We start from the raw sequence: 15582 nt of genomic DNA on the forward strand, positions 1-15582 counted from the left end.
TTGATTTCAAAAGGGGGAAACTTCTATTCTACCCTCAATGTGCTACAAGGACTTCTAGTACTACCCTCCTCTTGAAAAAAAAAATTCCAACATCCAATCTACCCTCTTTTTTGTTAGATTACCAAAATAACCTTGTAATATTATTTTATATTTAATTTTTAATTAAAAAAATCTTTCCTACCCTAATTTCTCTCTCTTCCTTTTTCGGTTTCTCTTTCCTCTTTTTTTCTTCCGATTTCTCTCTCCTCCCACCATTAATCTCCACCAAGCTTTCTCTCTCTTCTGTGCTTTCTCTCTCTTCTTTTTTTTTTCTATTTTGTCTTAAAAATCCAACGAAATTAGACGAAATCAAGGATAAATCAATGAGACAATTAGAAATATACAAGCTACTCTCAAAATATCGGTTTTTTCATGCACATTTATGGATCTTGTTATTATTTTCTTCTAATTTTTTATGTTTTTGTTCTTTTATCATTTGTAATATGTTATAGTCATATATATATGTGTCATAGTATGTTATGACAATTCTGATTATTTTGAACCATGTGAGCACGTGATCTTGTGACCTTATGAACCATGTGACCATGTGACTATGTGACTATGTGACCATGCGACCATTGTCTATTTATGATCTTGTGATCATTGAAAAAGACAAAAAGGTTTTTGGTGCTAGACCTGCTTGATAATTATCTTTCCAAAACTGTGGAATGGCCTGATACTTTGACATATATGTCTCTTTTATTACACATTACATAGTAAGTTAACTCATATGATCATTGTTGTGACCAATGTGTGACCGTGTGATTGGAAATATGTAAGCTAATGTCGAAATCCGATTTTTTTCATACAAATTGGAGAGAATGATTAATTTAGAGTGAAGAGAGAGTCATAATTTTTATAATAATTGTGTGATGTATTTGTATTATAATATGTTACAAAACATTTGTACAATAATATCAAAGAACTGTAGTTAATGATGTTGTAATGTGTTTGTACAATGTAGTATTAAAACCTTTAAATAATATTGTATTTGTACCATACTAAGGTTGTATTATTGAAGATAAAATTTTGCATATATCTGATTCGTATTACTCACTAAATAAATTGACTCACACGAGCCAACGTTGTGACCCATTGTGACCGGCATGTGACCATGTGACCGAAGTGCAATTTTACACTATGTGACCACTGTGACCGACTGTGACCCGTGACCGAAATGTGTTGATAAATATAGGCCAAAATTTAATTTTAAAGCTTCGGAGTGGTTTATTAGAGTCTATATATCAAATATATATTGTGTGAGAGAGAATTTCAAAATATTTTAAGGGGATTATGGAATAAATATACCAAATTTGTCAAAAATACTCATAAAACATTATGAAACATATAGGAACACATTTGAAATAGCAACTTTGAAACCAAAAAATCGCAAAAACCATATTTTAATGTTCAAAACAATATAAAATAGACTTATGAGAGATATGTGACGTTGTTGATCGATTAAATTGACAAAAATCGCATGGATCGAAGGTTGTGACCGGATGTGACCGACTGTGACCCATTGTGACCAAAAAGTGTTGTGGGGTCCACACGAAGAACTAGTCAGAATTTTTTTTCAGATTTTTGTGTTTCGTGGGGCCCAGTTTGAATATTCAACCCCTCATTAACCCTATAATTTTTTCCTCCCAAATTTTAACCCCAAGTTTTTTCCCTCCCAAATATGGATGAATCGAACGCACCAAAATGAGAGAGATCCAAGGGTTGTGTAGGTATGGGACTACACAGTCACAGATAACTTAAAAGAATTGATTGAACTATTCATAATAACAAGATGTATATGTATCTTTTCGGTTGACCATCTCGAGAGAACTCCAAAGTTAATCATACTCGCTTTGTAGTAGTGTTAGGATGGGTAACTTCCTATGAAATACTTTCTAGGATATGTGCGAGTGAAGATAAAACACGCTAAAAAGTCTTGTGTTGGCGTGTGAGGAAAAGTTTGATATTCCGTAGTAGTCTCGAATCGTTATAACAGATGAGAGAGAGTGACTTATTCCATTGTGTGGACCACTTTGACAATTCAACCTAGATTTCTTGTGGAGACTACTTTGACAATTTAACTCATTTCATAATTGAAAAAAACGTAATTTTATTTTAACCTTATATTTTTTTTCTCCATCAATTTAAGTTTAAAATTTTTTATACAATAATTTAGACCCATATTTTACATAAAACATAAATAAATTCAGATTTCTAATAAACAGAAAACTAAATTTTGCATTTTGTTCTATTTTCTATTTAAATCTCCGGTTAGATTCAAGATTCGAAGAAGAAATGAAAACCGCGTGGAAATTGCAAGGTTAGACAAAAACATGGTAGGTTATAAACTTCAATTTCTTTTAGATTTGTTGGATTTTGAAATTTGTTGTTGTTGAGTTGAAGTGTGGTTTTGGAATTTGATCGATAGAAATTTTGGGTTTTGGGCTTTTCAAATTTTATTTAGCCACCAAAAATTGAGGAGATAGAAGAAGCAATGACGACATCGAAGAAATGACAAGTTCATGTTCATCTTCGTCACATTTTTCGAGCAAAAATAGGAACCTTATGGAGATTACGGAGTTAGATGAACACAAGGTAGATTAAAATTCAATTTATTTGCAAGTTTGTTTGATTTTGAGATGTGTTCTTGTTGAGTTGAAGTGTGGGTCGGGGATTTGAACGATAAAGCATTAGGGTTTTGAATTTTTTTAAAATTTGGGGATTTCAAAATAGAATGTTGGTTTGCGGGTTTATGGATCAAATTGAGTGAAATGGTTGTGTTTCGGTCAAATAAGACAGTCATATAGGTCGAATTACGGTCACAGTATCACAAGATCATATAGGTACGCCTATATCACAATATACAATAGTCACGGGTCACATGGTCACATGGTCACAAGGTCACATGATCACATGATCACAAAGTCACATGGTCACATGATCACAAGGTCACATGGTCACAATGTCACACGGTCACAGTTACAAAGTTCACAGGATCACAGGGTCATATAGGTACGCCTATATCACAATATACAATAGTCACGAGTCACATGGTCACATGGTTACATGATCACATAGTCACATGGTCACATGGTCACAAGGTCACAAGGTCACAAGGTCACATGGTCACAAGGTCACACGATTTCGATTGACTATATTGCATATAGAAAGGGGTGAAGAAACACTTCTTTTTTATTTGGAAGGGTATGAGGGGAATACAGATGGAAGGGTTCAGTTTTGGATACGACATCTGAAAACGAACCTGATCACATGGTCACATAGTTACACGGTCTCATAGTCATATAGTTTTATAGTCATACAGTCACATGGTCACAGTGTCACACGATGATATTTAGAAAATATTATTGACATATATTATTTTATTTTGTAGCACACGGAAGAGATGATGTATGAACTCCACATCTGCATTATAAAGCAACACGTGACCTACATAGGATGCGACTATTTGACTTGTGATACTATGTTCATAGAGCTGATCAACGCATGAGTAGAATCGGAAGACATGACAACAAATATTTCAGAAGACGAAAGTGTAAATTTTTAATTTATTTCACTAAATTTATTTTGTTTATTTTGTTTTGAACCATAACTATGATATGTTTTTCGTTATTTGGCAGTAGACTAAATTATGAACTCTTATATTTAGTTTTCTGTTTATTAGAAATCTGAATTTATTTATGTTTTATGTAAAATATGGGTCTAAATTATTGTATAAAAAATTTTAAAAAAGTAAAGTTACGTGACTTTAATTTTTTTTTAAATTTTGAATTTTTTAAATTGAAAAAAATAGAGGGTTTTTTGTCTTTTCATTAATATATGAGGATTTTATTGTCTTTTGCCATGGTGCATAGTGTTTTTGTTTAATTTTTTGTTTGGAGGGTAGTATGAGAAGTCCAAATAGCAGTCAAAGGGTATTGCAGCTATTTCCCCTTTCAAAAGTCTCTAATTTCTGTCATCATCATCGTCATCTTCATCCTTGAAAAACCCCTAATTTTTGTTCATCATCATCCCTAAAATATCCCAAATTTTTCCTACAAAGCATATCCACCACTCTCTCTCTCTCTCTCTCTCTGTTCATCATCATCGTTTTCTCCTCTCACCGGAAATTCTTGTTCTTCAGATCACGATGTTAGATCCTTCATCGAATTCCCACAAAACCCAGCTGTTTCTCCAATACCTCAGACGACCACGAAGGTTCCGGCGTCTGTTCACCTCCGCTATGGAGAACTTATGGACAGCGGAAACCGGGTCTGATCAACAGCGCGGTGATTCGGTGATGGGAATAGGGCGAACGCGTCGGGTCGGGTCGTCGACGGTACGGGTACTCCTCCGGTTTGGGAAAGCTTCTTCGGTGAGGAAGCCGTTGTGGTGGCTAATGAATAACTGAAGATTCTAGTCGTTGTCGAAGGCTCAACTCAAGCCATTGCTTGCGCCGAGTCGCTTTCCGAGCTTTCATTGAAAGATCTTATGGAAGGTGTTCGATGAAATGTCACAGAGAACGAATAATCCGAATAGCGTTGTGAAAAAGATGAACAGCGATAGATTGGCGGAGAAGAATCGGGCCGAGAGCGCGAACAATCGTGGGTTGCTTCTGAAAATGGCGTTTTCCGGTTAATTTGGGTTCGAGAGGTAGAAGAGATAAATAGGGATTTATTTTAAGGATTTTAGCCTTTAGGTTTTTAATCTAATGAGTTGGACGAAATATTTGCCACGTCATTTTCCCGTCTGAGGTAGATTTACGATTTTACCGTCGTTTAGCGGGGATATATCCAATCTACCCTTTGACAGCTGCAAGGACTTCTCTCTGTACCCTTCAAAACCTAAATTAAAAAAAAAAGTGATTGAACATTAAAAAAGACAGATAAACCCTCAGATAAATATACAAAGACAAAAAAGTCCTCCCTCTGAATTTAAAAAATTAAAAAAAATTATTTTATCTTCTCTCTCCTAGTTCAACCCACGTTCCTCTCTCACTCATAACTCACAGCATCTCTTCTCTCTTCCTTTCAAAATCGCCGATTTTTTGCAGATTTAAGTCTGATTTCTCTGCAAAATCTCCCTTTCTTTAACTCTTTTAAGATTCAGAGAAGAAGCGGAGAAGACAACAAAAAATTGGCTTCAACATCAACCCAATAATCGTCTTCGTCGGCATCTTCAACGGAGAGCGAAAACCAAATGCAAATTGCGGAGTTAGACGAACACGTGGTAGGTTACTTCTTTTTTTGTGAGATTTGTTGGATTTTGGAAATCTTTGATGTTGAGTTGAAGTATTAGGGTTAGGATTTGACGGATAGAAACTTAGGGTTGCGTTTTTAAAATTTATGGGATTTAAAAATAAATTTTGGATTTGAAATTAAGTAATCGATTGTAATGTAAAATTTCGAGTTAATTTGGGTCACATGAATGTATGGGTCACATGGTCACATGATCAATTATATGTTGATTTAGATCACATAATTGTACGATCACTAGGTAAAAATATCACAGTTCACAGGATGATTTAGATCACGCGTGATAATACGTCACAGAGTTAATTATGTCACATGGTCACAGATCACAAGGCCACAAGACAATAGGTGGCACCGTGGCATGGTCACAAGTGACTTGGTTACATGGTCTCAGGTCACATGATGTCATCAATTTGTTTTGTTTTGCAGTTGCCTTTTATATATAAAATAAACAAGATTGACATTAAATCAAAGGTACACACTAAAAGACATGGTCACTTGGTCACAGGTTGACATGGTTACATGGTACCATATTAACATGGTCACATGGTACTATGGTCACATAGTACCATGTCCACATGGTCACATGAGACCATATTGGTATGGTCACATGGTACCATATTCATATGGCCACATGGTATCATGTTCACATGGTCACATGGTACCATGTTCACATGGTCACATGGTGTCATGGTGTCATGGTACCGTGGTATCATGGTACCATCTATTTTCATGGAATTAAGAGTATACTAAAGAAGGAAGCATCTGATGAAACACTTCTTTTTTATTTGGAGGAATTGACGCCATCGAGTTCATGACTTGGAAATTCGTTTGACAAAGTCTTCTAAGAAGAAGAAAAAGGGAAAAAGTTTGATAAATGAAGAAGAAGTAGAAGATGAGCGAGAAAAATTATATGTGATGATAAGGGGTGAGAAGTTCACAGCCGCCATATTTGTCAATAGAAATGTTCAAAAGTAGAATTAAGAACTTATTTATGTTATGAACTTATTTCTTTTTGTTATGACATTTTGTTTGTTTATTATAAACCTACAAAATTTTATTGTTATGATAGTATGTCTTATGTTTATTTTATATTTGAACATATGAGGTGAAAAAATATTGGAAGGTAAAAAATTTGGGTTGAAAAATTTTGGAGAGAAAAAAATTTGGGTTAAAAAATTTTGGAGGGAAAAAAATGGGTTAAAAAATATTGGAGGGTAAAAAATATGGGTTCAAATGTTGGGTCCCACCGAAATTAGTGTTGAATTGTCAACCGTAACTTTTTTGCACACTTGGATTACACTGGACCCCACCAGGAATATTACATGTTCAAACTGGGACCCGCAATATTTCGGTCACAATGGGTCACAGTTGGTCACAAGGTCGATTTAGTGGATTCTTTCAAATGAATCGATATGATTGTCATCACATCTTCCATATGCACCATTTTGAACTATATTAAACTATAATAATTGAATTATTCGAATTTTGTGTGCAAAAGTAGTTCTCACAAATGTGATACATTAGTGTTCATAGTCTTTTATGAAGAATTTTGACAATTTTGGTCTTTTTGTATTACAAACTCGTTTTAACGTTTTGTAATTTTGTCATCAACATAATATTTGTATTCCTTATACCTTATAATAACAGACCAAAGCTTGGAAATTACGTTTTTACATGTATTTACCTTCGTCACTTGGTCACAGGTCACATCCGGTCACAATGGTCACATAGTGTAAAATTGACATTGGTCACATTGGTCACATGGGACCCAACCACTACTCATATGAGATAATTTATTTACTGTTTTTTAATATGTAGAATGAAACCAAAGTATTATAACGTATTATTTTAACACACTATTATACAAAGATCTTAATGTTTTAGTGTACAAAGACAATATAACATTATTATACAATTTATATTTATTTATTCATTCAAAAATAGGGTTTCTCTCAAATTTTGTTGATGTTGATGCTCCTATTGCGACATGAGATTATATTTTCTTACCACTCCAATGTTTCGAGTTTAAGATCAATGTCGTACGCAACTTCCAATTACAGCCAGATCCAACAAATTTGTATCTTATTTTCTATAATTCTAATTTGAACAAGTTCACTGTTTCCTTTAATAGTTGTCAAATAACTCAACTTGATCTTCGTTTTATCTTTGTCCGACTTCATCTCGACACATGACTTCCGAACAAGTTCGCTGCAGGTTACTTCACAAGGGAGATAAAAGAATATCACTCTTGGGTTTTCCACCACCTTTCCTTGTGACTATCATTACCATTACTGACTATTCTTGATTATATGATCATATGAACATAGTCACATCTGACCATAATTACCATTCGACCATGTAATTTAAACTCATATGACCATTATTCTCAATTCGACTATTATGGAGATCATATGATCGTGTAACCATATGGACCTGGTATCATGTGACTATGTGAACGTGGTACCATGTGACCATGTAACCATGGTACCATGTGACCATGTGAACCTGGAACCATGTGACCATGTGAACCTTGTACCATATGAATCAGATCTATTACAATATCATATTATAAAAGACAAAACTTCACAAACTCATTAGAAGAAAAGAAATGGAAAAAACATCATTTCTCATCAAACAACTCCTACAACCATCGATGTATATGAAAAACAATAAGATTTTCGCAATGGATATTGTTTATTTCTAGCTTCTTTACTAATTTTCCACTGATTTTGCTTTGATTTTGAACGATTTTGATGAAAAATCAGAAGAGAGAGAAAGTGTAGGAGAGAAGTGAAAGAAGAATCATTGTTCATCAAATAAACCCACACAATCATCAACGTGCATAAAAAAAAGAATAATATTTTTAATATTTCCAACTTTTCCGCTAATTTTCACTAATTTGTTTTGATTTTTAATGAATTTGAAAAAAAAAATGAAAATTCCAGAGGAGAGAGAAAGTGTAGGGGAGAGAGAGTTCGTAAAAAAGAGAGGAAGGAGAGAGAAACCAAAAAGAGAGGAGAGAGAAACCTAGATTTTAGGAAAGATTTTTTAGATTAAAAATAAATAAATAAAATAGGGTATTTTAGTCATTACATATTAAAGAGGGTATAATAGAAGTTGATTTTTTTTTAAAAAAAATAGAGGGTATGGTTAGATGTTGATGTAGCACATTGAGGGTAGAATAGAAGTTGCCCCCGTTTAGCGTGAAAGGTTTTAATGGCCACCATTTCAAAGGTTCATTATAAAAAATAACCTTATTTTATTATTTCAATACATATTTTTCTCCATATTGATTACGTAATTCATGTAATCTAAAATATAGTGTAGTCACATATTAATCTCATTGTTTATAACGTTAAATTTATATATATATATATATATATATATATATATATATATATATATAAAGATGGTTAGAAATATTCGTAATTATTTTCTGAATTTGTAGATACATCTATTTATTCCCGAACTTGCATTTTTGAACACCGTAATTCCTGAACTTATATTTTTGAACCTAATAATTCCGAAACTTGCATTTTTGAACACAGTAATTTCTGAGTTTTGTTTTGGTCAATTAGTGATAAAGACGATAGTGTTAAGTAAATTTAAAAATTACTGTGTTAAAAAATACAAGTTCGGAAATAAATAGATGCACCTACAAATTGATGAATTAATATTACACCAAATTACAGGTTTAGAAAGAAATTTTCGGGTATTCTTCTTTTGAAATAAATAGATACACCTACAAATTGATGAATTAATATTACACCAAATTACAGGTTTAGAAAGAAATTTTCGGGTATTCTTCTTTTTATAAAATTGTAGGTACCAAAATATTTAAGAAATATAATTATTTTATATTGCGCCCTGACCAAAACTTGTCCATCTCTCTGTATATGGAGGTCCATTTCGTTCAGTTTAATTTTTAGAATATATGGGATGTTACTAAATATTTTAATGCTATTTGTACTTCTAACACTACCCTCGAAACAAAAAATTAAACAAAAAACACTCTTCAACATATTAAAAGACAACAAAATCCTCACATATTAATAAAAAGACAAAAAACCCTCTATTTATTTCAATTTAAAAAATTCAAAATTAAAAAAAAATATTTTCTCTTCTCTTTCCTCTAAGTCACGATCTGTCATCTCTCTCTCCTAAGTTTCATCTCTCTCTCTCAAAACTCTCAATCTCTCATCGATTTGTACCTTAAATCTCGATTTCTCTCATAAATTTATGTTTTCTCTTCAAATCTCCGATTATATTTGAGATTCAAACAAGAAGTAACAACGACGACGAAGAACATGGCTTCAAAATCATCACTGTACTCATCTTCATAATCATCTTCGATCGAGAATAAGAAACGTATGTATATTGCGAAGTTAGATGAACACGTGGTAGGTTAACAAACACTACTTTTCATATTTGTTGGATTTTGAAATTTGTTATTGTTGAGTTAAGTGTCGCTCGGGATTTGCCCGATAAAACTTAGGGTTTTGTGTTTTTAAAATTTTGGAGATTTCAAAATAGAATATTGGGTTTGCATTCAAGTAATCAATTGAGATGTGAAATAGTTAAACTCGAGTTAAATGGGACAGTTTGGGTCACGAGGTCATTTAGGACAGTCATATAGGTTATAATATCATATGTGTTGATGTTTGGATAGATGTATGGAAGACATGAGGATTTAGATCACATGGTCACAATCACATAGGTTACAGGGTCACAAAGTCATATAGATCATATGGTTGCATGGTCACAGGTGACATGGTCAAAGGTCATAAGTTCATATTTCATAATAGACAATAATTAAATTTAGAAATGGTCACATGGGCACTTGGTCACATGGTCACACGGTCATACAGTTACATGGTCACATAGTCACACAGACAGATGATCACATGGTCGCATGGTCACATGGTCACATGGTCATAAGATTCAATATAGTAACAATGAGTCATACGTTCTTTCAGAGAATAAAAAATATACTATATACAAAAATGAATGAAGAAGCATTTCTTTTTTATCTGGAGAGGAGTATAGGGGAAGTACAAATCAACCGATTTTCTCTTTGGTGCAATATTTAGACATGAATCCGGATATCATATGCTAAAAAAATTCGTGAAGTGCAAAATTTGTTCTAGAAAATCTATAAAAAAAAAAAAGAAAAAAAAGGGTAAAATTTCGATAGAAATACCACAACAGCAACAACAACAATTATAATAACAATAATAATAACAAAAGTTTACAGTTCATAATAGATCGTGATAGTTCACCGGAAAAATAGTTTCGAGTTGCCTTTTTTTTTATGTTTGAACCCTAATTATAAACTCTTTTTGTTTATTTATTTGAACCCTAACGAAACTTTGATTTTTTTTTTGTAGTTGTTTAATGTATTGCAATTTCTTTATAGAGAAAAAATTGGGTTGAAATATTTAGAGAAAAAATTGGATTTAAGTGTTTTGAACCCTAAATTGTGAATTTTTATTTTTAGTTTTTGTTTATTAAAAATCTGAACTTATTTATGTTTTTGAAAAAAAAACCTGGATTGAAATTGTTATAGAAAAAAATTTGGGTTTAAAATATTAAAGAAAAAAATATGGGGTTGAATAAAAAAAATGAGCACTACAAAAAAAATCTGCATTTTTAGATGATTTTATATAAAAATGGGCCCTACCAAATTATATAAAAAAATATGCATTTCAAAGTGGTCCCCACTCGAAAAATATGTTGAATTGTCAAAATGGACCCTACCATGGACTAAGGTTGAATATTCAACGTGAACTTCACAAAAAATGGTAATAGGCAACATGGGATCCACCAAATACAAAAATCTGGAGAAATCATGACTAATTCTTCGTGTGGGTCCCACAATATATTTCGGTCACAATGAGTCACAGTCGGTCACAACCTTTGATCCATACGATTTTGCCAATTTAATCACTCAACAACATCACACATCTCTCATAAGCCTATTCTATATTGTGTCGAACATTAAAATATGGTTTTTGCGATTTTTGTGTTTCAAAGTTGTTCTTTCAAATGTGTTCTTATATATTTCATAGTGTTTTATAAGTACTTTTGACAAATTTGGTTTATTCCTTCTACAAACCCCTTAAAATATTTTGAAAATTTTCTACACAGACTATATATTTGAGGAAATCCATCTTCAATAATACAATATTATTATGGTACAAACACAATATTATATAAAATTTGTAATACTATATTGTACAAACATATTACAACATCATTAACCAAAGTTCTTTGACATTATTGTACAAATCATTTGTAACACAATATAATACAAATACACCACATAATTATTATACAAATTTGTGGCGCCTCTTTCTTCACTCCAAATTAGTCGTTCTCTATGACATTGCCGATGTTCCGATTACTGTGAATAGATTATCGATGACCCAGATGTTGCAAATCTTGTGGCTATGCCTCCTATAGTGGACCGGATACACAATTTCTTGATAAGCAAGACGCCATGTCTCCCGTGTATAATATAGAGAACACAAGTCTGATATAACATTCGCTTTATCAACCTTAAATGCTACAACTGCGTGACTGCATGAGATCTTATCGAAATCAAACACTCTACAACTGCAGGTTCTATCTTCGATACTAACAAAGTGTTTTCTATCATTTTCACCCTTTACCTCAAACTCATCTATAACAATGTTCAACACAATGACCTCATACGTACACGCAGTCTCATACCTTTTATGTAACAATCTGATCATTCTGAAATATGTGACCATTATTACCAATCTGACCATTCTGAAATATGTGACCATGTGACCTTGTGATCAGGTGACCATGTGACCATGTGACCTTGTGACTGTTGTGACCCATATGACCTGTTATCCTATAATGACCCGTGAACCGTATGATCAAGTGACCTTATAAACGTGTGACCACGTGATATGTGACTCGTAATTCATTTCTATAGTGTCATGCATGAGTGTTTTGCACATTGTGACCCGTTTCTATTGTGACTCTTATGAATGTTGTGCACATTGTGATCATTGTGGTCCATATACCCATGTAGATTCGAAAAAGATCTGTGACTACAAACGATACAGAAAAAAACAAATGAAAGAAAAGAAGCGTAAGAACTATCAATGTGCATGAAAAAAACCGGGATTTCGACACAAGCTTATCTATTTTCACTTTCCTCACTGATTTCGCCTTGATTTTCCCGTGATTTTGTCCGAATTTGGTGAATTATGAAGACAAAATAACAAAATAGAGAGGAGAGAGAAAACATTGTAGAGAGAGAGCTTCGTCGATAATGGCGAGATGATGAGAGAGGAATTGGTTCTTGTGAGGAAAGAGAAAACTTAGAAAAATGAGATTTTTTTAATTTTTTTATTTTATTTCTAAAGGGTATTTTTGTAATTTGTCAATGCAAAGGGTAAATTGGAAGTTGAAATTTTTTTTTTCTAACACGAGGGTAGCAGTAGAAGTATGTGTAGCACATTGAGGGTAAAATGGAAGTACTTCCCCCTGTTAAAAAATACAAGTTCGGGAATAAATAGATGCACCTACAAATTGATGAATTAATATTACACCAAATTACAGATTTAGAAAGAAATTTTCGGGTATTCTTCTCTTTATAAAATTGTAGGTACCAAAATATTTAAGAAATATAATTATTTTATATTGTGCCCTGACTGACCAAAACTTGTCCATCTCTCTGTATATGGAGGTCCATTTCGTTCAGTTTAATTTTAGAATATATGGGATGTTACTAAATATTTTAATGCATATATATATATATATATATATATATATATATATTCTAATGGATAATACGATTTGGAATCCAGGCCAACATTGATTCTTAGCTGATTTGGATTATAGAGGTTGTAGAGATTTATGGAAGATTCTTACATATTCAATGTGAGAGTTATATCTTTAGGATTCTTTTTAATTAAAACAAAATCTGACCTCATAAATTAAACACCAAGGATTTTTCCTTTTTTATTACAAATGCATATAAATAAGACACAATCCAAGCAATAATATGTTCATAAAAAAACAACAAATAAAAGATTTTTAAGATTTTATTCAGAAAGGAGTTATCGAAAATGAGTCCATGCAAGATGGTAGCGTTCTTCATGATCCTCTTCGTCTCATCTGCCTTGAGTGAGTTCTCTCTCTGTATCAATAATGTGATGTTTTGAGTTCTATGATATTGTCACACTCCATGCATATATTATATTATATATATATATTATATATATATGTTTATGTATATGTAAACACTAACGAAGGCTGGTTTTTGTTTTTTGGTAACAGTTGATGAGAGTGTGGCATGTGTGGATTCCTTAGACGGTGTGGGAAAGACTGCAGTGGTCAGTGCAAGAAACTTCACGGCCGGAAAGCCATTGGCTAATGCGACCGCGGAGGGGCTTGCATCTGCAGCTACCCCTGCCCTGCCGATTTCCAACCGACAAATCCATGAACCTTCAGCTCTCCCATCTCCTACCTCTCCTCTCTCTATATATGTAAATGACAACCGTCAATCGTATGGTCATAATAATAATAACAAGCATTTCATCCTCTGATATTTCTATTTGCTGCTCCATAATAATAATAATAATAATAATAATTTGAACCGACAAAAACTGCCTGCAACTTCTTCCATAATCACTGCCTTTGTAACTTCCTGAAACTGCCTGAAACACTTTGTTTCCTCTCCGCTCTCAATTTCGAAGAAGAGAACCAAAACTTGAAAGAATTGTTTACCAGAAAAAAATAAAAACATGATACCTTGTCAAATATTGTCTCATTATTTTAATTAAAAGATTCGACACACATTCGTAGATATACTTCGATTTGAAACACATAACTGAAAACATTAACTACTGTGAAGTCGGTATCAGAATCCTCACGGCCACTCCGACACTCGTACGTGCTCGAATCGAAAGACACCGGAGACTTTTAACGAGTTCGGTTACCGAGTTACCTCGGGCCTACATCTCGGCCGGACGGTGCCGGCGAATCCACTAGAACAGAACGGAAAACAACCGAAGACGGTGGTCTCCACAAAACCGGAGACTCACCCACGATGTGTTCAAGAAACAACCGAGAAAGAACAGAATACGCGACGTCTTACCGATCCCGACTCACCTACCTTGAGCCGCCTTCGATCCCGAGCTCCGGCGACGCCGAGAAACTCCTCCGTCGGCATAAACCTCCTTCTCCTTCGCCATCTCCGTTCTCCCTCTCTTTCTCTCTCACACCTCGAGCACCGTGTCTCGCAAAAGCCAAAACACATTAGGGTATTAACCCTAAAACGCAAAACGTGGCGTTTTTGGAAAGCCTCTCCCTCACGTGGAGGGTTTAACTTTTCCACCAAATGGGCTTTTAGACCCAACAATCTCCACCTTGGTGGAGAAAGAGAAACCGAAAAATAAAAATAAAACTAGTGGTTCGCCGTTTCCAGCACCGATCGACTTTCGTCGATCCCTCGACTTTCGTCGGAATTTAAATGCAAACTTACCTGACTTACCTCACTTACCTGATGTCGCGGAGTTAGTCACATGTCGCCCTCAAGCTCCCCGTCGATGACTCCTCGTGGTCTCGTCGCCTTATCCCGTCACCGATCAGCTCATCTATACCTGAAACACTTGGTAAACGTGTTAGAACGTTCACCCCGATAAGACTCGAACCGTAGTCCTATCCCGCGTTGCCCGACCGGCAAACGCTACCCTCGGTTGTATGACTCCCTAGACCGTCTAACCAATCCTCCTAGTAGAGTCCAAGACTATACCCGCTAGCTAACCCGAGGATTACACCCGACGTCTACCCGTCTCCTAAGTCTATCCCGACTTTCCCGAGACTAACCTGAGTCATACTACCGAAACCCGCTAGATACCTAGCCCGGATCCCCGTGAAGTCTATACTACCTATAGGTATACGACTTCTACCCTCGGACCCTAACCTGCCAACTAGAATTGTCCCACGGTTTTGTCCCGTGAAGACGTTCCTAGTCATCTACGATGCTCCACCGAGAATAAGAGACACGTGAGTGCACGTGCTCCACCTCGAGAGGGAGTGTCCTAGCGCCAACCTACACCGTCTCTACCCGGTGAAAACCCGACACCTCCCTGCTCACGTCATCTCCTGAGCATCCTACCCGAGGAAGCTCCACCTAAATGTGGAGACCTCACCTCCTGACCTACCACCGAGAACCGAAGCAGCTTCGGTTTACTCCTCCGAGGTCAAAACGTCCTTCTACCTCGGACTCTCCCTACCTCGTCATCCGGGA

At 34.6% G+C, this 15582-nt stretch overlaps 2 long non-coding RNA genes across 2 annotated transcripts; both read left to right on the forward strand.

Annotated features, from left to right (window-relative positions):
• Positions 1-2317: 2317 nt before the first annotated feature.
• LOC104820001 lies at positions 2318-3678 on the forward strand. The gene is made up of 3 exons (XR_772895.1): positions 2318-2375; positions 2504-2634; positions 3431-3678. It is a non-coding gene; the product is annotated as an uncharacterized LOC104820001 (long non-coding RNA).
• Positions 3679-13354: 9676 nt separating this feature from the next.
• Positions 13355-13874, forward strand: LOC104820002. The gene is made up of 2 exons (XR_772896.1): positions 13355-13454; positions 13608-13874. It is a non-coding gene; the product is annotated as an uncharacterized LOC104820002 (long non-coding RNA).
• The last annotated feature ends 1708 nt before the right edge of the window (positions 13875-15582 follow it).

This window comes from Tarenaya hassleriana, unplaced genomic scaffold (assembly GCF_000463585.1).
Source record: "Tarenaya hassleriana unplaced genomic scaffold, ASM46358v1 Cleome3, whole genome shotgun sequence".
NCBI classification, from domain to species: domain Eukaryota; kingdom Viridiplantae; phylum Streptophyta; class Magnoliopsida; order Brassicales; family Cleomaceae; genus Tarenaya; species Tarenaya hassleriana.